The sequence below is a fragment of the Ovis canadensis genome, chromosome 14 (genome assembly GCF_042477335.2).
Source record: "Ovis canadensis isolate MfBH-ARS-UI-01 breed Bighorn chromosome 14, ARS-UI_OviCan_v2, whole genome shotgun sequence".
NCBI lineage: Eukaryota > Metazoa > Chordata > Mammalia > Artiodactyla > Bovidae > Ovis > Ovis canadensis.
This window is the reverse complement of record NC_091258.1, coordinates 49,444,676-49,469,276: the sequence shown is the minus strand read 5'-3', so window position 1 is coordinate 49,469,276 and position 24,601 is coordinate 49,444,676. Positions and strand designations below refer to the sequence as shown.

General features: G+C 41.6%; 1 protein-coding gene across 2 annotated transcripts in view; it reads right to left on the bottom strand.

The window, feature by feature from the left end:
• TANGO6 (transport and golgi organization 6 homolog) overlaps positions 1–24,601 on the bottom strand; it is a 180,541-nt gene that overhangs the window by 8,359 nt on the left and 147,581 nt on the right. The gene's annotated exons all lie outside the window — the stretch shown is intronic.

Below are 24,601 nucleotides of genomic sequence, written 5' to 3'. Positions count from 1 at the left end.
TGATCCAGTGACTAAGACTCTGAGCTCCCAATGCAGGCGGCCCAGGTTCCATCCACAGTCAGGGAACTAGATCCCACTTGCCGCAACTAAAGTTTCTGCATGTTGCAACGAAGACTGAAGATCCCATGTGCTGTCCAACTAAGACCAGGTGCAGCCAAATAAACAAATATTTTTAAAAATACTGAGACCGCTCTGAGGCCAGATTGTGTCCATCTCGCTGCTCTTGCATCACTGAGACAGCAAGCAGAGCCTGGCAGGTAATAGTCTTTGACGAACATAAGAATGAATGAACATGTGATAACAACAGCTAATCTCCGCATAATATCTATTATGTGCCAGATGTGGTTCCAGGCAATTTATCTCTAGTAACTCACTGAATCCTCACACCACCACGAGAGAGGTACTATTATCTTCAATTTGTCCACACAGCTGGTGACAGCAGGAGGCAGGATTCACACCCTGGCTGTCTGCATCTGAGTCGATGCTCTTTATTAACCACTAGATTATCCTGCCTCTCCAAGTGGTTATTACTTTCACTACTACGGAGTGGGGAACATATACTGCCTACCTTACAAGTTTACTGTGAGAGCAAAAGAGATAATGCAGGTGAGGGTATTTTGCTATCACAGTGTGGTGATCAATAATTCAAAGTATCAGTGGTACTATTATTCTGACATTGAGGTAATTGGATTTACCACCCAGGGGCTAAGAAAATAAGGGGAAAGGCTCAGCTCTGAAAATGAAAAATAGAGAGCAGGAGCCAAAGAAGAAGCAGTCAGGAAGATGAATAAATGGAGGAGAGTCAGAAGACAAGGGGAGGGCTGTAAGAGAGGGGAAACAGGTCTGATGCAGTCTGAGCATGCAATCGGGGCCAGAGTTGGGTTCTGGTGGTCGGGAACACAGTGCGCACCCTGCACAGAGCTGAGAGTACCAGCAAGGGCTCTTCTGGGCAAGCAGAGAGCAGCCCAGCTCCAAGGTCTCCCTTGGATAATGGGCAGGAAACAAAATAAACTGGGGAAGCAGGATGGAGGAAGATAATCTGAACCTCACTGAGGAAGTTCGGTCCAAAGAAGGATAGATGCTTTACTGATAAAACCTAAAACTTCACTTTGATGGCTCTATGAAAAAGAAATCAGGCCCAATTCGAACAGAAAGACCTGGCTTTTGAGACACTTCATTGAAAAGCGCTGGGTGGGTCAGCAGAGAAAGACAGGATTACTAATGGCTGAGAGATTCCTATCTGTGCCTGACAGATCATCTCAAACATGCTGAAGTTCAGGGCGGCATTCTTATTAATGCTGGAGGTTACTGAGCTTTTCAAAACCTTTTATTCTTAAAGTATTTTTCTCTGCTAGGCCTAGAGATAAATGGCATTTTTACCCTTTCTGGGTTGTGTCTGGCTATTAAATAAGAAGGGCATCTCAAGTGCAAGGTGGAGATGGGTGAGGAGGGAGTGAGGGGGTATCAGGCATGATTTTCATTGAAGAATAAGGGGAAATTTGTAACTAGTGATGTGCTCAAAATGCTACAGGGATGTAGACAGGCTGTGCAGTTGAGGGGCAAAGACTAAGACGGGCTTTACGGTGAACCCCTGGGAGAGGTAACAGCTCAGGGATCCTAAACAAAACGTAGGCAATGGGGCTGTTCACTTGCTGTGGCAGGGACTGGAGCAGCTGCCGCCGTGGCGCTAGAAGCAGCAGTGGCAGCATCGCTCAGAATGTCTTTAAATAGCAACCTGAGGAAGGCAGCAGTTTTCCTACATCCCCACAGGCACGGAAATAGAACAAAGAAGGCAGGAAAAAATGGCCGGAGGATGTGCAGAGGCAGCAGGCTGCTGCTCGCAGGAGAGGAGATGGGGCGCTTTGTCTGTGGAAGGGGATTACAATCCCAGCTTTCAAACTGTACTCAATTACCGCATCTGGGGGAAAAGGGCTTCAATTTCCTTGGCTCTCGAAGCTTCCCATGCAGACACCCTGCTGAGGGAGCACCGGCCTGCTCCTTTTCTACACTCATGCTTCCCACGTGGGATTAGACAGTGCCTGTCAAGGTTCACTACTACCATTCACTGAGTGTTTATTAGCTTCAGTCACTGCTAAGCCATTCATGCGCATTATCTCATTTAATCCTATGAGGTAGGTGTTATGAGGCCCAGTTGACAAAATAGGGAAAGGGGATTTAGAGAGGTTTAGTGATTTGCTTGGAGAAGGCAATGGCACCCCACTCTAGTACTCTTGCCTGGAAAATCCCATGGACGGAGGAGCCTGGTAGGCTGCAGTCCGTGGGGTGGCTAGGAGTCGGACACGACTGAATGACTTCACTTTCACTTTTCACTTCATGCATTGGAGAAGGAAACAGCAACCCATCCAGTGTTCTTGCCTGGAGAATCCCAGGGACAGGGGAGCCTGGTGGGCTGCTGTCTATGGGGTCGCACAGAGTCGGACACGACTGAAGCGACTTAGCAGCAGCAGCAGCAGCAGCAGCAGTGATTTGCTCAAGGACACAGCTAGAATTCAAACCTGCATCCATCAGGTCTCACTACAAACCCTGCTCTTACTAGGAAATCCAACACACAGGCGGATGCTCTGGAGAGAATCTGACCTTTTTTCTGCACTTTCAAAGTAGCTGACTTGGACGAGGCCTGGCTAGGGAGGAGGAGGAATAGCAGCTAGATTACTGGCTGACTGCAGGTGGTGGGTTTCCTCTGGGGCACTGCTTAGCTTGGGGCATCTCACTGCACCCCAGGCTCCTGTGGCTCACACAGCCTCATGTCCAGCTTGATTGGCCATCAGGAAAGTGCAGGCCAGTCCCCTTAAGGTGAAAGTGAAAGTGAAGTTGCTCAGTCGTGTCCGACTCTTTGCGACCCCACGGACTGTAGCCTACCAGGCTCCTCAGTCCATGGAATTTTCCAGGCAAGAGTACTGCAGTGGGTTGCCATTTCCTTCTCTAGGGTTCTTCCCAACCAAGGGCAGTCCTCAACCTTTTTGGCACCAGGGACCAGTTTCATGGAAGACAGTTTTTCCATGGACTGGGGTGTTGGGGGATGGTTTCAGGATGATTCAAGTGCACATTTATTGTGCCCTTTATTTCTATTATCACTACATCAGCTCCACCTCAGATCATTAGGCATTAGATTCTGGAGGTTGGGGACCCCTGCTTAGAGGGTCTGCCTAGTGGAATTCAGGCTTCCTAGATGGCTCAGAGGTAATGAATCCATCTGTCAATGCAGAAGACTCAGGTTCAATCCCCAGGTTGGGAAATCCCCTGAAGGAGGAAATGGCACTCCAGTATTCTTGCCTGGAAAATTCCAAGGACAGAGGAGCCTGGTGGGCTACAGTCCATGGTGGGCTACAGCCTGGTGGGCAAACAGTGGGACATGAGTGGGTGACTGAGTACGCATGCACACACACTAGTGGAATTCAGCACTCTGTGCAAGATGCCTCAGGAATAAAAGGTTGTAGAGTTACACCAAAAGGTCAGAGAAAACCAGTGACTGAAGTCCTGGCAGGGTTGGTAGTATGTGTTCATATATATATACGGCATGGACTAAAGCAGAAAAAGCAACCTGCCCACTAATGCTTAAGTACTGCTACACAGCCCAGACTACTTCTGAGCAACATCACCATTCTAACACAGTGATTCTCTACCTCTGCTGCAGACTACAATCCCCTGGAGAACTATTAAAATGTGTGGGCCTCCACTTCACACCTAAGAATCAGAATATTAGGGGTATGGGGTTAAAGGCTTAAAATAATTTTTTTAAAATTTCTTTTTATGCTCTCCAGGTGACTCTAATGAGCAGCCAGGATATAGCGATGCAACATGTTAGGCAAAAATACTGGGTGTTGCCATTGTTGTTTAGTCACTAAATCATGCCCAATTTCTTCGCAACCCCAAGGAGTAGGCTGCCAGGTTCCTCTGTCCATGGGATTTCCCAGGCATCCCATGAAATTTCCCCAGGCAATCCATTTCCCAGGAGTGGGTTGCTATTTCTGTAAGAGACATGTCATGGTTTCCAAAGAAGGCTCACTATGACAGCTTTGGCCATGAAAAATCCAAGTGCCAAGAGCAAGGGTGATGGGATCAAGACATGACCTGTTGCACCTTATAGAATGTTCTTAACTATCAACTACTAGATTTTACATTTTCTAGCAAGGGGACTGGGTCAAAAACATTTTGACCCACAAATTAATACTGCATCTTTTCCCCTGAAATATTTAAAAAATTTGTTCTTAAACATGTACATTGGAATATAATTCTTTTTTGTTTTTTGAGTGCAACTCTGAAGACAGAGAAAGTTATAGGCTCCCCCAAAATGCATGCAGCTGCCTCCATTACTAGGTTAGCTATAATTACAGCAAAAAACCTCTGCTCAGATGGGAGGAAGTAAGGAAAATACATATGCTACAATTTTGACAGCAACATATATACACACACACACACACTCACACACACACAAGTATGTGTGTGAGTGTGTGAAGCCAAGTTTTGAAATGCAGCCAGTTCTGGCTGCTTGTCAGTATTCTTTCTGTCACCATGCCTCAGGACCCCTCCCAGCTGATCTGGGGACAGCATGTCTATAACCCAACTGCAATGAAAACTGTAGGCATTTCTGAGTAAGGAAGGTAAAACTCCCTTCTAATGAGAACACCTATTTGGGCAACTTCTGATCTGGGGAAAGGTGAACACTGGAAAAGTTAGGAAGCCCCAGAATTTCCAGTTTAAGATCTAAGCAGTCTATTTGTTGCAAAAGCGGGTACAAAGAAATTTAAGACATGTGTTGCACCATGCATCTTAGACAAAAGATTCCATGCACTCTCTCAACAGACATTTACTAACTGTTATTCTGTGCAAAGCAATGTGCCAGATTTGGGGAATATAAGAGTGAGTGGAAAAGTAGTCAGATTCACAGAGACAGACAGGACAGAGATACGTAGGGGCTGAAGGGTGGGCTTCCCTGGTAGTTAAGTTGGTAACGAATCTGCCTGCGATGCAGGAGACCCTGGTTCGATTCCTGGCGCTGGGAAGATCTCCTGGAGAAGGGATAGGCTACCAACTCCAGTATTGTTGGGCTTCCCTGGTGGCTCAGCTGGTAAAGAAACTGCCAGCAATGCTGGAGACCTTGGTTTGATCCCTGGGTTGGGAAGATCCTGAGTTCGATCCCTACGTTGGAAGGGGCTGAAGGAGGGGGGAGGGTTAGCATTTAACGGGTACAGGGTTTCTGTTTTATGAGATGAAGAGTCCTGCAGAGGGATGCCAGTGGTTGTAGTACAAAAATGTGAATGTACTTAATGCTACTGATGTGCTGTGTGTCATGTGTATTTACTACATTTAAAAAATTATTTATTTATTTGTTGCACTGGGTCTTAGTTGTGGCATTTTCAATCTTTGCTGCGACACGTGGGATCTTTAGTCTTTAATTGTGGCATGTGAGATCTAGTTCCCTGACCAGGCCCCCTGCATTGGAAGCACAGACTCTTAGCCACTGGGCCACCAGGGAAGTCCATTTACCACATTTTCTTTAAAAAAAAAAAAAAAAAATATATATATATATATATACATATATATATATATATGATCAGTGTGTTCAGGGGCTCTGTTGACAACAGAGTTGAACAAAGAAGTGCAATATCTACTGTGGTCCTGAGCTGATACACAAACTACTGTAGAGCCTGGAGAAAGGAGGACTAAATTTGCCAGAGAAATCAGGATAGGCTTTTTACAAAGACCAGAACATTTGACATTTAGAGTTCTAAAGGATGAATACAAGTTTATCAGATGGACAAGTTGGGGCAGGAGAAGGCATCTGAGGCATAAGAAACAGTATGGACCATTATCTGGAGGCAAGAAATAGTATGCTGATTATGTGGGGCTGGTGCGAGGTTCTCAGGGTTCCTGGCGGTGGGGGGAAGTATAGGAGAGAGAGTTATAAAGTCCAGAGGGGTGCAGATTATAGAGGACCTGACCGTCATGCTACGGAGCCTGGCCTTTATTTTAGGCACCACAGGGAACCTTTGGAAAAAATGTTAGCTGAGGACAGGTCTTCAGATTTGCATTTCAGAAAGATCTGTTTGGCTGCTCCCTTACCACACTGAGTAACTGAATATCTGCTAACCAGGAGAATTAAAGAGAAGTCCTGCGGTGAAGGAAAGAAGTCCTAGGAATCCAGGTTTGTCCCAGTACGCTTGTAACAGTTTTCCTCTTCCTCAAGTATAATCTCAGGCCTATTCTTCTTAGTTCCTTCAGAACAGCCAAGCTGGCAATGAAGCAGCCTGGGTTTAACTCAGCTCTCTTCTGTCTGACTTGGGCACCTAAATGTAAACTTTCCGGACTTCAATTTTCTTACCCATAAATAGGGTTATGAGCGTAATTATCTCACAGGATTGTCAGGATTCAATGAGATGAAGCATGCAAAGAACTCAGTGCTTGGGATTTCCCTGGTGGTCCAGTGATTAAGAATCACCTTCCAATCCAGCGGATGCAGGTTCAATCCCTAGTCAGGGTACTAAGACCCCACATGCCACAGAGCAACTAAGCCCGCATTCTGCAACTAAGACCTGACACAGTCAAAAAAAAAAAAAAGAACTTAGTGCTTTTCCTGGCATATGCTATGCTAAGTCACTTCAATCGTGTCTGACTCTGTGCGACCCCAGAGACGGCAGCCCACCAGGCTCCCCCATCCCTGGGATTCTCCAGGCAAGAACACTGGAATGGGTTGCCATTTCCTTCTCCAATACATGAAAGCGAAAAGTGAAAATGAAGTCGCTTAGTCGTGTCCGACTCCAACTCCTACCAGGCTCCTCCGTCCATGGGATTTTCCAGGCAAGAGTATTGGAGTGGGGTGCCACTGCCTTCTCCTGCCTGGCATACAGTAGTTAGTTACATCATTATTAAATACTAAATCTCAGAGAACACACAATTTGTTTGGAGCAGATTTGCTAAGAGCAAACACACTGTGGGGTGATGAGCAATGAGCTGGAACAGAACCCAGAGCATTAATCCAAACTGTCTTTGTAAGTTACTCCTAGGAGACAACTCTTAGTCAGAACCTTGCCCTTTCAGAGGATGGAGCAAAGATAAGTGGGTTTTGCAACCCAGAGGCCTGATTATTAGCACAATCACTCTTAGAGGAAGAGCAGATTCTCAATCAGGCTGCAGGGCAGGAGGCAAGTCCCAAGCCTCTCACTTCCCAGCCTGCAGCCCCAGAGGTACTGTGTCTCTTTCAGTTTTTTTCAGCTCCCTTCCTTTTCAGTTCTGGGTCCATTATGAGAAGTTGCTAGATGGCATAGTCCATGGTTGGCTTATGCTTTTGACAAGGGCTAGAGGAACATGAGGAAGAATAAAAATGAAGCCTGGGCAGTTTCCTGTCTCTGCTCTCTGAACACTTCGCTCTGGCAGGTCCCAGGAGCAGGGCATCTGGGTCCAAGGCTGGTCCCAACACTCTCCTCTCCCTCTCTGTCATTCTCCAGGGTAGACAGTAAACCAACACTAAAAAGAGACTCTGGTCTGTTTTCCTTTTGGTTTCCAGGATCCGAAGCCGCCTTCCATTAGCTATGTTCTATGTAGAAAATGCCCAAGTGACTCAGTTTCTAAGTCCTTCAGATGACAGTCACAGAACCTGTGAGCACAAGTTCGGGAGCTGCACCGCCTGGGTTCATTGACTGGGCTGTAACTTACTATTAAATAGTTGCTGAACAAGTTACTTATCTTCTTTGTCTTAGTTTCCCCATGTATAAACTGGGGATATTAATCATACCTAAGTGAGATCATTATGAAAATTAGATGAATGAATAAATTTATAGCACTTAAATATATGTGCTACCATCTAATAAATGCTCAATAAAAGTGTTTTCACTAGGTTGTATTATATACTGAATTTTTTAAGAAAGCAAGAACTATATAAATTGAGGGAAGATAATATTTTTATTTGTTTGGAATTTTACAGAGAGCAGTTTACCAGTTTGGAAAATCAGGCTACTCAACTTACTTCTCAGTAGCTGGTATAAGATATTTATTATTGATTTGTATTTGTAGCCATTACATTCATGATGATTCTACATAGAAGAGGAACTGAACAGTTCATTGTATCTTTAAAGTTGGCCTAGATATTTCTATATTAAAATGTTATTATAAAATACTATTCTTTTATTTCTTCTTTATATTATAGTTGAATATTACATTGATTTTTAAATATAGGTAGGTTAAGGAGCCGGAGAAGGCAAGGGCACCCCACTCCAGTACTCTTGCCTGGAAAAGCCCATGGAGGGAGGAGCCTGGTAAGCTGCAGTCCATGGGGTCGCGAAGAGTTGGACATGACTGAGCGACTTCACTTTCACTTTTCACTTTCATGCATTGGAGACGGAAATGGCAACCCACTCCAGTGTTCTTGCCTGGAGAATCCCAGGGATGGGGGAGCCTGGTGGGCGGCCGTCTATGGGGTAGCACAGAGTCGGACACAACTGAAGTGACTTAGCAGCAGCAGCAGCAGCAACAGGTTAAGGAGCTATACATTTCATTTCAGGAGGATAAAAAGGGGAACTCTAAAATATTTGTTAAAATAACTTGTTGTAATCAAAGTATGTTGGTTCTGATCTAGAGAAAGGGCGCTGATATTGATGTTTTCACATATGATGGTTATCTTGTGCTCCAATTCACCTTCATGATGTGACCTAAGACACTGTGGATAAAAAGGTGAACCTTGTTCAAGCGGGTGAGAGAATTAAGCAAGAGGAAGAGGGGGAGATACTATATTCTCACAAGCCCTTGACCAACGTAAGCTCCAAGGAATAAAGGGAAACAGTGCTAATCCTTCCTGGCATTACCTTTGGAAAATCGTAACTGCCATCTCTTCATGAACTTCATTTCTTCATTCATAAACTAGGATGGTTGGATTATTTTCCAAAGTATGTCCCATGGAACATTATTACTTGGCATGCTTATAATGAAAACAGGGTTCCTTGGTAAATGGCTGAGGAGCTGAGGAAGCTGCTAGCTTTCTTTTTTGCAGGACTTCTCAAACCCCTTAACAGGCAAATGTACACAGAATCTCCAGGAGGGGAGTACACAGCAGTACACAGCATTTTCCAAAGTTATCTGACCATGGACACCTCATATTAAAGGAGCAACTCCCGGAGCTAATAAGCAAAGTGAAATTTTTTGTGAATTGTAAATGAAATAGTCTTTAAGGCCTTTTCTACCACGAACATTTCAAAATTCTGTGCTTAAATGATAGTATCTTCTTGGCGATTTTAGATCAGATTAGGAAGGGTAAGGATAGAGCTATCCTACAGAAAATAAAATAGCTTAAGTCTGATGCAGAAGAGGAAGACAACTCAGGTTCTAACATATGTAAATCTATGTAAATGATTATGCAGAACAGGCAGAAAGGGAGCAGTCTTTAAATGTTAGGTCTTCCAAACTGTCACTTATGTTATCACTAGAAAAAGTTGTACACTTATATTTTAGCAGAAACAATATGGTACTGAGTCCCAATCTCTTCAGTTTTACTTCTTAAGTCCATCACTAATGTCATATTGATTTGGCCAAGTTACTGTTGAGAAAATTTACAGGACTATCCCCTACTCCCAGGCACTGGCTCCAGCCTCTTCTCTCATAAATGGGTACGGGGGAGGCTGAACCGGCTTTTATACAAATCAGCAACCCCACACGCCCCACTTGGCCCAGTCATGCTGGCTGACCTGGGATGAGTGTCCGATCTTGGCTGGCACATTATGTTTCTTCCCTGAAATTTTTGCATTTGCGGCCAGAGAGAGAATATCTCAATGTTAGACGTAAGATGCCGCACTGGGTTACCATCAGTGGTCCTGCTGCTGTCAGAACAAAAAGAACTAACAAGGCCATGGCAACCAAAGTTTAGATGCTAGAAAGCAGCTGGATGGTTCTGATTTGCGCAGGTTAGTACAGATTACTAATAGTGTCCTCTCAGAAGTGTGTGATTTGGATGGTAAATTGATTCTTAAATCTAAGAAGCCCAGAAGCAAGTCTAATGCACCACAGAAATGCAAAAAACTTTAGGAGTTGATGGGCTATACTTCTTAACATGGAGATGAACAGAAGCCCTGGCTAGAACTGTGTATGAGTAGTATTAGGTCCCCTAGTGCCTTCCACTCTGTATATCCAGGTGACTGCCCCTCCTCAACCACAGCAGAAGTCAACAGAGTTTTATCTTCTTAAGGTCCAATTAGAGAGACTCTGCATAGATGGATGTCAGATATAGATAAGGATGAAGTTGCCATGTTGAAAACAGAACAATTACGTGAAAGTTCACATACTGAATGGTGAGACTGCCATCCTCCTCCTTCCACCAGTCTTTCAGAACCCGGGCAGCCAGGCTCACATCCTCTAGGAAGGAGACAAGACAGTTCTTCTCTAGCCAGACTTAAAGACAAGACTTCAAACTAAGTCGGAATCTCCCAATGAATTGGCCAGATCACCCTCCTATAAAGTCCACCTGTTCATAAGTATTCCCCATGCACACAGAGCATCATGAGCTTTTAAGTGTTCTATTCTTAAATCTTGCAACAGGTTTAGAAAGTAATGGGTCCCAGAGAAGAGCCAGTGGATGAAGAGTTGTAGGAGTCACATGAAGATATTAGAGTACTTGATGTATTTGAAACTTTTAAGAGGTTTATAAACTAAAGAGATTTAGCAGAGATTGGGGATGAATTGATAATAGATTTATAGAAAAGGAACAACTGTAAAGCTGAGACATTTATTAACCTCAGAGAAAGCTGAAATTCATATACAAAAGGAAATATAATCATATTACATGGCTCAGCTACAAATAACGGTTATAATCAGAATAATATAAACATTAAATGCTGTACAGTAAAAACTGTAATGTAGTTATATAGGGAGAATGGGGAAAAGGAATGCATATATTTGTGGGGGGCATGCTAATAATAACTAATACATATTGAGTTTTTAGAACCTATACATTCCACATACTTTATATAAAGAAGTTCATTTAATTCTAACAACCACCCTATAAAATGGTACTATTATTATCCCCATTTTACAGATGAGGAAACCAAAGGGACTCAATCTTAGCCATTCTACTCCTAGAGTTCATGCTCTAAGTCTAAGCCACATATACTTTGCTGTCTCATCCCTTCCCACTGCAGGCCAGTTTTTTATACCTGAGGAACATAATGACTACATCCCACTTGTACATATTAGATCTAGTAGGAAGTCATTAAATGAACTGAAAAATCAAGAAATAAAACTATAAGTATGCTACTTAGAAATGTAAAAGTAAACATTTTAAAAAGCATCTAATCAGCAGGATACAAGATTAATATAGAGAAACCTGTTGCATTTCTTTACACTAATAGTGAAATATCAGAAAAGGAAAGTAAAAAACAATACCCTCTAATATAGTATTGAAAAAAAATACTTGGGAATAAACCTGACAAAGGAGGTGGAAGACTTTTATGCTGAGAACTTTATAAAACATTGAAAAAGGAAACTGAAAATGATTCAGAAAGATAATCCCTGCTCTTGGATTAGAAATGTTAATACTGGACTGGAAGAAACACAAGCTGGAATCAAGATTGCCAGGAGAAATATCAACAACCTCAGATATGCAGATGACACCACCCTTATGGCAGAAAGTGAAGAGGAACTAAAAAGCCTCTTAATGAAAGTGAAAGAGGAGAGGGAAAAAGTTGGCTTAAAGCTCAACATTCAGAAAACGAAGATCATGGCATCTGGTCCCGTCACTTCATGGCAAATAGATGGGGAAACAGTGGAAACAGTGTCAGACTTCATTTTGGGGGGTTCTAAAATCACTGCAGATGGTGATTGCAGCCATGAAATTAAAAGACGCTTACTCCTTCGAAGAAAACTTATGACCAACCTAGATAGCATATTCAAAAGCAGAGATATTACTTTGCTGACTAAGGTCCATCTAGTCAAGGCTATGGTTTTTCCTGTGGTCATGTATGGATGTGAGAGTTGGACTGTGAAGAAGGCTGAGCACCGAAGATTGATGCTTTTGAACTGTGGTGTTGGAGAAGACTCTTGAGAGTCCCTTGGACTGCAAGGAGATCCAATGAGTCCATTCTGAAGGAGATCAGCCCTGGGATTTCTTTGGAAGGATTGATGCTAAAGCTGAAACTCCAGTACTTTGGCCACCTCATGTGAAGAGTTGACTCATTGGAAAAGACTCTGATGCTGGGAGGGATTGGAGGCAGGAGGAGAAGGGGACGACATAGGATGAGATGGCTGGATGGCATCACTGACTCAATGGACGTGAGTCTGAGTGAACTCCGGGAGATGGTGATGGACAGGGAGGCCTGGCGTGCTGCAATTCATGGGGTCGCAAAGAGTCGCACACAACTGAGCGACTGAAATGAAATGAATATTGTTAAAATGACCATAATATCCAAAGCTATCTACAGATTTAATGTGATCCATATCAAATTACCCACAACACTTTTCACAGAACTAGAACAAATAACCTTAAAATTGATACAGAATCCAAAGACCCAGAATTGCCAAAGCAATTCTGAGGAAAAAGAACAAAGATGGAGGCAAAATCCTTCCAGACTTCAGACATTACTGCAAAGCTACAGTAATCAAAACAGCATGGTACTGGCATAAAAACAGACATATGGATCAATGGACCATAATACAGCCTAGAAATAAACCCAAATCCTATGGTCAATTAATCTTTGACAAGGAGGCAAGAATATACAGTGGAGAAAAGACAGTCTCTTTGACAAGTAATGCTGGGAAAGCAGGACAGTGGCATGGAAGTCAGACCACTTCTTCAATTCAGTTCAGTTCAGTTCAGTCGCTCAGTTGTGTCCGACTCTTTGTGACCCCATGAATTGCAGCACACCAGGCCTCCCTGTCCATCATCAACTCCCGGAGTTCACTCAAACTCATGTCCATTGAGTTGGTGATGCCATCCAGCCATCTCATCCTCTGTCACCCCCTTTTCCTCCTGCCCCCAATCCCTCCCAGCATCAGAGTCTTTTCTAATGAGTCAACTCTTCACATGAGGTAGCCAAAGTACTGGATTTTCAGCTTTACTATCAGTCCTTCCAAAGAACACCCAGGACTGATCTCCTTTAGAATGGACTGGCTGGATCTCCTTGCAGGCCAACGGACTCTCAAGAGTCTTCTCCAACACCACAGTTCAAAAGCATCAATTCTTCGGTGCTGAGCTTTCTTCACAGTCCAACTCTCACATCTATACATGACTACTGGAAAAACCATAGCCTTGACTAGAGAGACATTTGTTGGCAAAGTAATGTCTCTGCTTTTTGAATATGCTATCTAGGTTGGTCATAACTTTCCTTCCAAGGAGTAAGCATCTTTTAATTTCATGGCTTGCAGTCACCATCTGCAGTGATTTTGGAGCCCCCCAAAATAAAATCTGACATTGTTTCCACTGTTTCCCCATCTATTTGCCATGAAGTGATGGGACCAGATGCCATGATCTTCGTTTTATGAATGCTGAGCTTTAAGCCAACTTTTTCCCTCTCCTCTTTCACTTTGATCAAGAGGCTTTTTAGTTCCTCTTCACTTTCTGCCATAAGGGTGGTGTCATCTGCATATCTGAGGTTATTGATATTTCTTCTGGCAATCTTGATTCCAGCTTGTGCTTCTTCCAGTCCAGCGTTTCTCATGATGTACTCTGCATAGAAGTTAAATAAGCAGGGTGACAATATACAGCCTTGACGTACTCCTTTTCCTATTTGGAACCAGTCTGTTGTTCCATGTCCAGTTCTAACTGTTGCTTCCTGACTTGCATATAGGTTTCTCAAGAGGCAGGTCAGGTGGTCTGGTATTCCCATCTCTTGAAGAATTTTCCATAGTTTATAGTGATCCACACAGTCAAAGGTTTTGGCATAGTCAATAAAGCAGAAATAGATGTTTTTCTGGAACTCTCTTGCTTTTTCTATGATCCAGCAGATGTTGGCAATTTGATTTTTGGTTCCTCTGCCTTTTCTAAATCCAGCTTGACAATCTGGAAGTTCACGGTTCACGTATTGCTGAAGCCTGGCTTGGAGAATTTTGAGCATTACTTTACTAGCGTGTGAGATGAGTGCAATTGTGCAGTAGTTTGAGCATTCTTTGGCATTGCCTTTCTTTGGGATTGGAATGAAAACTGACCTTTTCCAGTCCTGTGGCCACTGCTGAGTTTTCCAAATCTGCTGGCATACTGAGTGCAGCACTTTCACAGCATCATCTTTCAGGATCTGAAATAGCTCAACTGGAATTCCATTACCTCCACTAGCTTTGTTCTTAGTGACGCTTTCTAAGGCCCACTTAACTTCACATTCCAGGATGTCTGGCTCTAGGTGAGTGATCACACACTTCTTTTTTTTTTGGGGGGGGGGGGGATAAACAGTCTTTATTTCACCAGCAAATAAATTCAGGTCATCTCAGGTTTGGTAACCAAACAGATCATAAGAAAACATGTTTGCTCTCAGATTTTTTAAATTGTAAAATTTAGAAAAAAAGGGATTGTGGAAATATATATATACATAGGCCTTAGAAATTTATATATAAGGATAAATGTGTAAATAGATATCTTTGTTGTTGTTTAGTCACTAAGTTGTGTCTAACTGTTTGTGACCCCATGGACTATCGCCTGCTAGACTCCTCTGTCTATGGGATTTCCCAGGCAAGAATATTGGAGTGGGTTGCCATTTCCTTCTCCGATCACACACTTCTTAACCTGCCTTAAATTCAAAACGACTTAAAGGCAAATATAAGATATGACACCACAAAACTCTTAAAAGAGAACATAAATCATAAATCTGACATAAATCATATAATCATATTACATGGCTCAGCTATAGATAATAGTTATAGTCATAACAATATAAACACTAAATGCTATACAGTAAAAACTGTACTGTAGATGTATAAGGAAAATGGGGAAGAGGAATGCATATATTTCTTATGTCAGTCTTCCAAGGCAATAGGAAAAAAAGCAAAAAACGAAAACAACAACAAATGAGCACTAATCAAACTAATAAGCTTTTGAATAGCAAAGGAAACCATAAACAAAAATAAAACAACCTACAGCAAGGGAGAAAATATATGCAAACAATGGAACCAACAAGAGCTTTATTTCCCAAATATACAAATAGCTCATGAAACTCAATAACAGAAAGACAAATAACCCAATCATAAAATAGGCATAAAATGTAAATAGATATTTCATCAACAAAGACATACCGATGGCCAACAGGCATAGGAAAAGATTAATTAATTAATTTCTCTGTTAATTATCAGAGAAATCAAATAAAATTACTAAGTTAAAAAGAAAACACCAGTCAGAATGGCCATCATTAATGGCCGTCATTAAAAACTCCACAAACAATAAATGGTAGAAAGGGTGTGGAGAAAAGGGAACCCTCCTAAACTGCTGATGGGAATGTAAGCTGGTACAGCCACTATGGATAACAATATGGAAGTTCCTGAAAAACTAAAAATAAAGTTGCCATATGATTCAGTAATCCCATTTATGGGCATATACCTGGACAAAACCATCATTTGAAAAGATGTATGTTCATTGCAGCACTGTTTACAATAGCCAAGACACAGAAGCAATCTAAACGTCCATCAACAGATAAATGAATAAAGAAGATATGGTCACATACATACAATGGAATACTACACAACTATAAAAAGAATGAAATAATGCCACTTGCAGCAACAAGGATAGACCTAGAGATTTTATTAAGTGCAGTAAGCCAGACAGAGAAAGACAAGTGTCGTATGATACCACTTACATGTGGGATCTAAAATACAAGTGAACTTATTTATGAATCAGAAACACTCAGACACAGAAAACAAACATATGGTTGCCAAAATGGACGAAGGGGAGGAAGGATAAATGAGGAGTTTGGGATTTGCAGATACAAACTACTCTAGACAAAACAGATAAACAATAAGGTCCTACTGTATAGCACAGGGAACTATATTCAGTATCATGTAATAACCTACAATGAAGAATACATGTAGCTGAATCACTGTGCTGTTTATCAGAAACTAACTTAACATTGTAAATCAACTATAATAAAATCTAAAATAAATAAAGTACACCACTTTACACCCAGTAGGATGACTATAAATCTGGTAAGTGATAGACAATAACAAGAGCTAATGAGAATGTGGAACATTTGGAACCCTCATGCGCTGCTGGTAGAAATAAAAAATGGTACAGCTGGAGAACAGTCTGGCAGTTCCTCAAAAAGCTAAACATAGAGGCACCACACAACCCAGTAATTCCACTCCTAGGTATACATCCAAGAAAACTGAAAACATATGTTGCACAAAATCCTGGAGACAAATGCTCATAGCAACATTATTTAAAATAGCCGAAAAGTGGAAATAACCCAAATGTCCATCAATGAATGAATGAATGGGTAAACAAATATGCTAGATCCACATAGTGGAATATTATTCAGCCATAAAAAGTAATGAAATCCTGATACATGTTACAATATGGATGATCGTGACCACATTATTCTAAGTGAAAGGAGCCAGACACAAAAGGTGGCATATTATGGTTCTTTTTTATATGAAGTATCTAGAAAAGGCAAATCCATAGGCAGTAGTGGTTGCCATGGGCTGGAGGGGGTCATGGGAGAATAACTGTTAATAAGTACAATGCTTCTTTTGGGGAGTAATGAAATGCTCTGGATTAAATGGTGGTAATGTTTGCACAACTTAATGAATATACTAAAAACCTTGAATTGTAGACTAATTTTATAGATATGAGTTACATCAGTTACATCTCAATTTTAGAAATTATGTCAGAAAAACCTACAAGGTGAGGGGAGAAGGGGCTACTGTGCTATTGATAGACAGAGCACGGTCATTTTACCTTCCTTTGGGTCAGCTGCAGTGGCCTTGAAGAAGTGTCTTTGTCTGCCTGGACCTGGCCTTGCCTCTCTTCTGCTCACCAGCTTCCCTTAGGCTGGGTCTGTCTCCAGCCTGGTCCTACTCCTCTCCTGACAACTTTCCAGCGGCTCTCTCGGACCCTGGCTCAGAGCCTGGAACAAATACACCACTGAAAAATGCCCCTGACAGAGAAAATAATAGCAAATGAAGCAACTGAAAAACAACTAATCTCAAAAATATACAAGCAACTTATGCAGCTCAATTCCAGAAAAATAAACAACCCAATCAAAAAATGGGCCAAAGAACTAAATAGACATTTCTCCAAAGAAGACATACAGATGGCTAACAAACACATGAAAAGATGCTCAACATCACTCACTATCAGAGAAATGCAAATCAAGACCACAATGAGGTACCATTTCACACCAGTCAAAATAGCTGCAATCCAAAAGTCTACAAGCAATAAATGCTGGAGAGGATGTGGAGAAAAGGGAACCCTCTTACACTGTTGGTGGGAATGCAAACTAGTACAGCCACTATGGAGAACAGTGTGGAGATTCCTTAAAAAATTGCAAATAGAACTGCCATATGACTCAGCAATCCCACTGCTGGGCATACACACCAAGGAAACCAGAATTGAAAGAGACACATGTACCCCCAATGTTCACTGCAGCACTGTTTATAATAGCCAGAACATGGAAATATCAGCAGAAGAATGGATAAGAAAGCTGTGGTACATATACACAATGGAGTATTACTCAGCCATTAAAAAGAATACATTTGAATCAGTTCTAATGAGATGGATGAAACTGGAGCCGATTATACAGAGTGAAGTAAGCCAGAAAGAAAAACACCAATACAGTATACTAACACATATATATATGGAATTTAGAAAGATGGTAATGATGACCCTGTATGGGAGACAGCAAAAGAGACACAGATGTATAGAATGGACTTTTGGACTCTGAGGGAGAGGGAGAGGAAGAGGGTGGGATGATTTGGGAGAATGGCACTGAAACATGTATACTATCATGGAAGAAACGAATCGCCAGTCTATGTTTGATACAGGATACAGGATGCTTGGGGCTGGTGCACGGGGATGATCCAGAGAGATGATATGGGGTAGGAGGTGGGAGGGGGGTTCAAGATTGGGAACTCATGTACACCTGTGGTGGATTCATGTCAATGTATGGCAAAACCAATAAAGTATTGTAAAGTAAAATATAGTAAAAATAAAAATTAAAAAAAAAGTAAACATAACTCAGAAGTTCAATTGGAAAAAGTAGAAAACAAGAATCAAGCTAAATCATTAATAAAAGTTAGAATATTTTAAAAAAAATGCCTCTGACAATCTCCAGGGTTATCTAGCTGCAAACCCTCTTTAACTCAGCGGTTTCGAGGCATGACTTCTGAATCACTATCCCATTTAGAAATCTTGAGAGATGGTAGAGATTCTTGGAAAAGCAAGCATTCATTACTGACTAAACATTTAATTTTTAATGTGTGGGAATGAACATTTGAAAAGTTGTGCTTCTGGTCTGACTGGGTCTTAGGAAGTAAAGAAAGTCATCACAATTTCTTGGCAACACCTTGCTAGAGGGAAGGGATGAGAACTTGCTATTTACAGAGAAAGTACATGGCTAAACAGGAACTGAAACTTGGTACCAAGTCTCCACTCAATAAACCGCAACACTGCTTTAAACATTCTCAGCATGGGAAATTAAATCAGTGACTGCTTATTGTATATTTTCACATATTATTGGTGTAATTCTTTGCATTAAAAAATAATCTTTATCCACTCTTTGTTTTTTTTTTTAAATAAGCAGTTTAAGGTTTGGAACAGTAAAGCCAGCTAGAGCACGGGCCTTAGAGAAATGCATCCAGGGCTTCAACCTCTACCACTCAATACTAGCTGTGTGAGCTTGAGTGGCTTGTTTCACCTCTGAAGGGCTTCCTTTAGCTATCTGTAAAATGGGGGTAACACCACCTACCCTCAGAGGTCCTGAGGGAATCAAGTGAGACAGTACAGCAACGTACTAGCTTAGTGCCTGCTTTATGAGAGCAGATAGCATGACTGTTCTTATTTTGTGGTGCTGTATCCACTGCTTCCTTGTGGTAGGCAAGAAAGGGAAAAACAACAGTGTTGGGCGTTAAATCAAGTCCAAACATATAAGTCCTTTTGGTTGAATAACTACAAAGCTTCTAGGCTCTTGTGCATTTTCCCAGTCAAGCTGGTACCAATCATGAGGAGGAACGAGGTGATGTATGCAATTGTGAGATGCTTGCAGAGTTGAAAGGCTCAACTGCAAAATCTGAGATGACTGAGGCTGAGGGGCTGACATGATAGAAAGAAATTTCCTATTCATTTGGATGGAATATAAAATTATCTTTGGTGGGTTTTCAACAGTCATTCAACAACCCAACACATCTATGGATCAGACATTAATGGTGGTTATGGTGGTAATGGTAATAATAACAATATCCCCACTATAATCCTCATCATTGTTGTCTTTGATATTTGAGACACTTCACACAGAACAGGCTCTTCTCAAGAAGCAACAATAATGAACAGGTGGAGAAGCATAAGCACAAGACAGAAAGGACTATGGAATCCTAAGGGCCTGTTAGGAGTTAAATTTTGTCTTCCGCTCCCCCTATGTTTAGGTCCTAATGCCCAGTACCTCAGAATGTGACCCCACGTTATTTGGAAAGAGTTGGAGTGATACATTAGTTAAGATAAGGTCACACTGGAGCAGGGTGGGCTCCTGACCCAGTATGACTGGTGTCCTTACAAGAAGAAAGCCATGTAATGACAGACACAGAGGGAGCATGCGGATCACCATAGAGACAGAGCCTGGAATAAAGCAGTGTCAAGCCAATAAACACCAAGGATGGCCGGCAAACCACTGTAAGGTGAGGAGAAGCAAGGAAGAGTTTTTCAGTTGACCTCGGAGAGAGCACAGCCCACCTTGACTTTACACTTCTGGCCTCCAGAAGTACAGGACAGTAAATATTTTACTTTATTATATTATTTTAAAATTATTTCATTTCATTTTATATATTTTTGGCTGTGTCATGTGGCATGTGGGATCCTAGTTCTCTCACTAGGCATCAAACCCATGCCCCCCTGCAGTGGAAGTACAGAATCCCAACCACTGAACCACGCTGGGGAGTCCCAAGGCAGTAAAGTTTTGTTGTTTTAAGCCACCCCATTTGAGGTACTTGTTATGGTAGCCCTAGGAAACTGATACAGAGCCTAAGAGGATTTTTTCTCTAAGACTGAAATGGAGCAACAGCAAGAAGAATGTCTAAGAGTGAATCAGAGGGAAGTGTCTGTGGGGGATACAACATACTTTAAAACCCCTCTATGCCTCTGTCTCCAGGGCATCATCAACATGTCCCAAATGCTGAATTCCTATTAAATGCCTTTAATTAATACTATCAATAGGTAAACACCTAAGCCCAGGCCAGCAGTGGATGATCGACAGAACTCCTGCCTTGCTCAACTGGCAGTGGATTTATGCTCCCAGGAAGGGGCGATGCTCCTTAATTTCAGTCTTGAAAGGGCTCTCCCCAGCTCTTTTTCAAAGTTTACAAAGGAGTAATTATTACCTGGATCCCAGTCATTTCAAAATAAATGCTCTTTTCATTTGCTCGTCATATGGAACCTCTGATCTGTTAAAAGGAGTAGTGTCTGTGGAACCAGCTCTGGGAAGGAAACTGGGCTCGTTTAACTGCACCCATAGCACCAAAAACCCCACAACCAATGTCAAAATAACTTTGGGGATAAAGCAAAGCCAATAAAATGAAGAAAAGATTCCATGTAGTCTGTCAGTTCACTTATAACCTGCTGTGTCAGAGACTGTCACATCCCCCTTGGGTTCTAGTTCTCAGTCTGGACAGACAGGCACAAAGTTGAACCCAGGACGCATTCACTAATCTTTTGGATGAACCATGTATGACTGCTGTCATTAAAAAAACATAATATCATACACACATCTTTTTTTTCTTTTTTAAGCCTTGGTTTTTGCCTTCTCTCTCACAGAAAAGTAGGAGAGCAACTTCCAACTGCACAAAAGTTAGTGAACCCACTATTCCTATTGTTACTGGGAACAGACTTCTAGTATCAGAGTCCAACAATGGACTCAAAAGAAGGAATTAAAAACCATTCCTGGGACTTCTCTGGTGGTCCACTGGCTAAGACTCTGTACTCCCAATGCAGGGGGCCTGGGTTCAATCCCTGGTTGGGGAACTAGGTCCCATAAGCTGCAACTAAGACCCAGCACAACCAAATAAATAAATAAATATTAAAAAAGAAAATTCCTGGGTGGAGGCCTGGATTTGGCTCTGAACCTGACTCAACCATTAATTAATAATTAATCTCAAACTCTTCTCCCTGAAGATGCTTCCAGATTTTGCTTACTTTTGAAGATACAAGATGGTGTTGAGGGTTGGTTGTCATCTTGAAGGGATAAATTCTAAAGCTGACTTATTTATCTCCCATTAGAGTATAGATTATTCTTTTGTCACTTAAAATTAGGGTTAGAAGGAAGAAATGGTATGTGCTATAATTACTTTTTAATGTTAAAAAACAAGGGAGAAAGTTTCAATATTAAAATGCCACCATACTTAGTCACTACAAACCTGTGTGCAAAGCTCTAAAGTATTTCACAGTTTTTTTTTTTTTTTTTTTTTTACCATACCATGCAGGATCTTAGTTTCCTGACCAGGGATCAAATCCATGCGGCTCAAACCCACGCCTCCTGCAGTGGAAGTGCAGTGCCTGACCTACTGGACTGCCAGGGAAGTCCGTCACAGTTCTTCTAAGTCAACTTTCAGTAAACTATGCAGAGGACTGTGGTATTAGTTACCTACATAAATCTAGAGTTATGGTCAACCCCAAATCATTCATTCTTTTTCTCAAGATACTCAACCTTTTCCCCAGTGTATATATAGTTGATTCTTGTTATTCATCATATTAATAGTCATGTTCTATAAAATTGTGTGAACACTGAATTAACAGATCCTGAATTAATGGATACTGATTGCTCCTAAGGGAAATATATGGTCAGGATTCTGAGAGCCTCTGGTCACACCAAATTACTCATTCAAAAATCTTTAAAAGGGCCTTTCCTGGTGGCTCAGTGGTAAAGAAGCCAACAGCCAATGCAGGAGATGAGGGTATGATCCCTGAGGGAAAATCCCCTGAAGAAGGAAATGGCAACCCACTCCAGCATTCTTGCCTGAAAAATTCCATGGACAGAGGAACCTGGTGGGCTTCAGTCCATGGGGTTGCAAAAGAACTGAACACGACTTAGCAATTGAGCAGGCATGCACCCCTAATGCACTGCATGCCTCTCAGATACAACCGGTAGGCTGTTGCTCAGCCATTACTGTTCCAATTATTCATTACTGTCTTTGGAATGAATGAATGTTCTAATAATACGGTTGTTGTAAACATTTACAATTCTCAGAATAAACAAGTCACCTTGCAGACTTAACTTGAGAAGAGTTGGAGAGTTAGGCACAATTTTCCCATGCTGTCTCCCATCTCATAATCTCCACGATAAGGAGGGCTGTTCTTAACTCTGAGGCCAACAGAAAGCACAGGTCTAAACATATCTCCTCTCCTGGGTATTCCTTGTAAATTCAATTTTCAGCAAAGGTAAGGCAAAATTAGCTTATAAAGGGGGTTCCCTTCTGGCTGCACGTTATACTTGGGAATGAGTAAATAAACAGATATGATCATAAGGGCAAAACAAGGCTAAGCAGAGAAAGTGTTTCATTACGAAACAGAAGGCTATATTTCCCTCCAAAGTGGCTATTCTAGCTACGTACAAATGGGAAAGAGGTAAAAGCTACCCCATCAGTGGGGGTGGTAACGTCTTCCCTCTCTGATTTCAACCTATCTCCTGATCTGGACTGCCACTTCTTACTGGACTCTTTGCTTTCTTTTCAAGCTGCTGGGACCACAGTTTGTAGGCCGGCACATCCACGAGCAACAGAGAATTCACTGAAACCTAGGATTATCTTTTGGCACTCTACAGCTTGAGAGACAGTGATTAAGAGGAAACAAAACAAAACAAAACTTCACCAACAAAGTGGCATTTTCATTTCAGCTGTTCCTGGGGGCAAAACAGAGCAGTGAAGAAAATCTTAGATTGAAAGCTCTGTGGTTATCTCCGCTTCTCATTAAAGTGTCCCTGATGATAATCACACCTACGATTACAAGACTTAACACACCTGGTCTCAAGGGCGCAACAGGAAGAGAAATCGTACACTCATCCCATCTCATTTCCTTTTCTTTATTCACTGAGTAAGCACAATTTATACATTTCAGTGAGTACAGACTGGAGACAGTTTGGAGAATAGAGGTTTTTCATTCACATGGCTTTCTGAAAGTGACACAAACCTTCCATGGCTACAAATTATTTCAGTACTGGTGAGACAAGCAGTGTTGCTTTCAGTGGCTACATACAGATGTGAAAAAAGTCTGGATAGCATTTCTATTTCTTCTTGCACTTTACTAATCAGACATTTGGTATCCTACAGACATACACACACATTTTCTCTCTCTCTCACTGAGTAAGGGTGTGTGCACTTACAGAGTTTTAAAGATTTAATAGTGTTGTAACTTAATTTTTAAAATAAATTTTTATTTTGACATAACTTTAGACTTATAGAAAAGCTGCAAGGACAATACAGAGGATTCCTGTATATGTCTTACCCAGTTTCCTCTGTTTTTAACAACTTACATAATGCTATATTTGTCAAGAGTTTTGTAGATTCTGACAGTGGGTAAAAAAAACCCACTGACTTGTAAAATTCCATTTTGTACAGCAGATTCTCAACAAGAGCAGTGAGTACCCTAAAACCATTATCTGAAACGTCAAGTTATGATCTCTCTGCCCCCACTCCAGTCAAGGTCCTAGATAAAATAACTGGGGGATAACTAATGCTTATACAAAAATGGTGTCGGGAACTCAATTTGGCAAAATTCTAGCATGAACAAAGCCAACTGTCTAACAAAACATGTTGCTAATGGCTTCACTGACACTTGGTTAAATACTGATGTGCCAGCTGTAGACAAGCATTGTGGATGCCAAGAAGTGAATTATTAATGCAAATTCTCTTTATAAAGTCAACTGGGAATGTGCTTCCAATAAAAATCAAGCAGAAAATTAATTTAGAGGTCATTCATTCTCAGCACACACATGAACAGATATACTTTCTTCCTAGACTGGCCACACACTGGGGAGAAATCCAGCCAAACCCACTTGGAGGAGGAATAAAAGTTTAATTTATGCAATGACTAAAATCTCATGGACTGCACTCACAGCTAGAAAGGAGACATTTGAAATGAAGCCCTTTAGTGATTCCATATGAACAATAAAATGAGTCAGGAAGACAAATCACTCAAGTTCACACTATAAAAAGCAGGCTTGGTACGGTCCGTAGCTCACCCTGGAACCTGTCTCTCTGAAGGGAATGCTGGGGTCCAGGACCTCAACCTATAAACTTGTGTCCTGGTTTTTCTGGAGGTTAGTGTGCAGTTTGCCCAATGTGACACAGAGAAAATAGAGACTCTTACTGAAGATGCAAACAACAGAATTTTCCTGCTATAAAAATCCCTGATGACTGATTCATCTGTATGAATTCACCCAGGAAAAAGGTTCCAGGCCTGTCCTGGTGAAAGGAAGACTGATGAACAGAT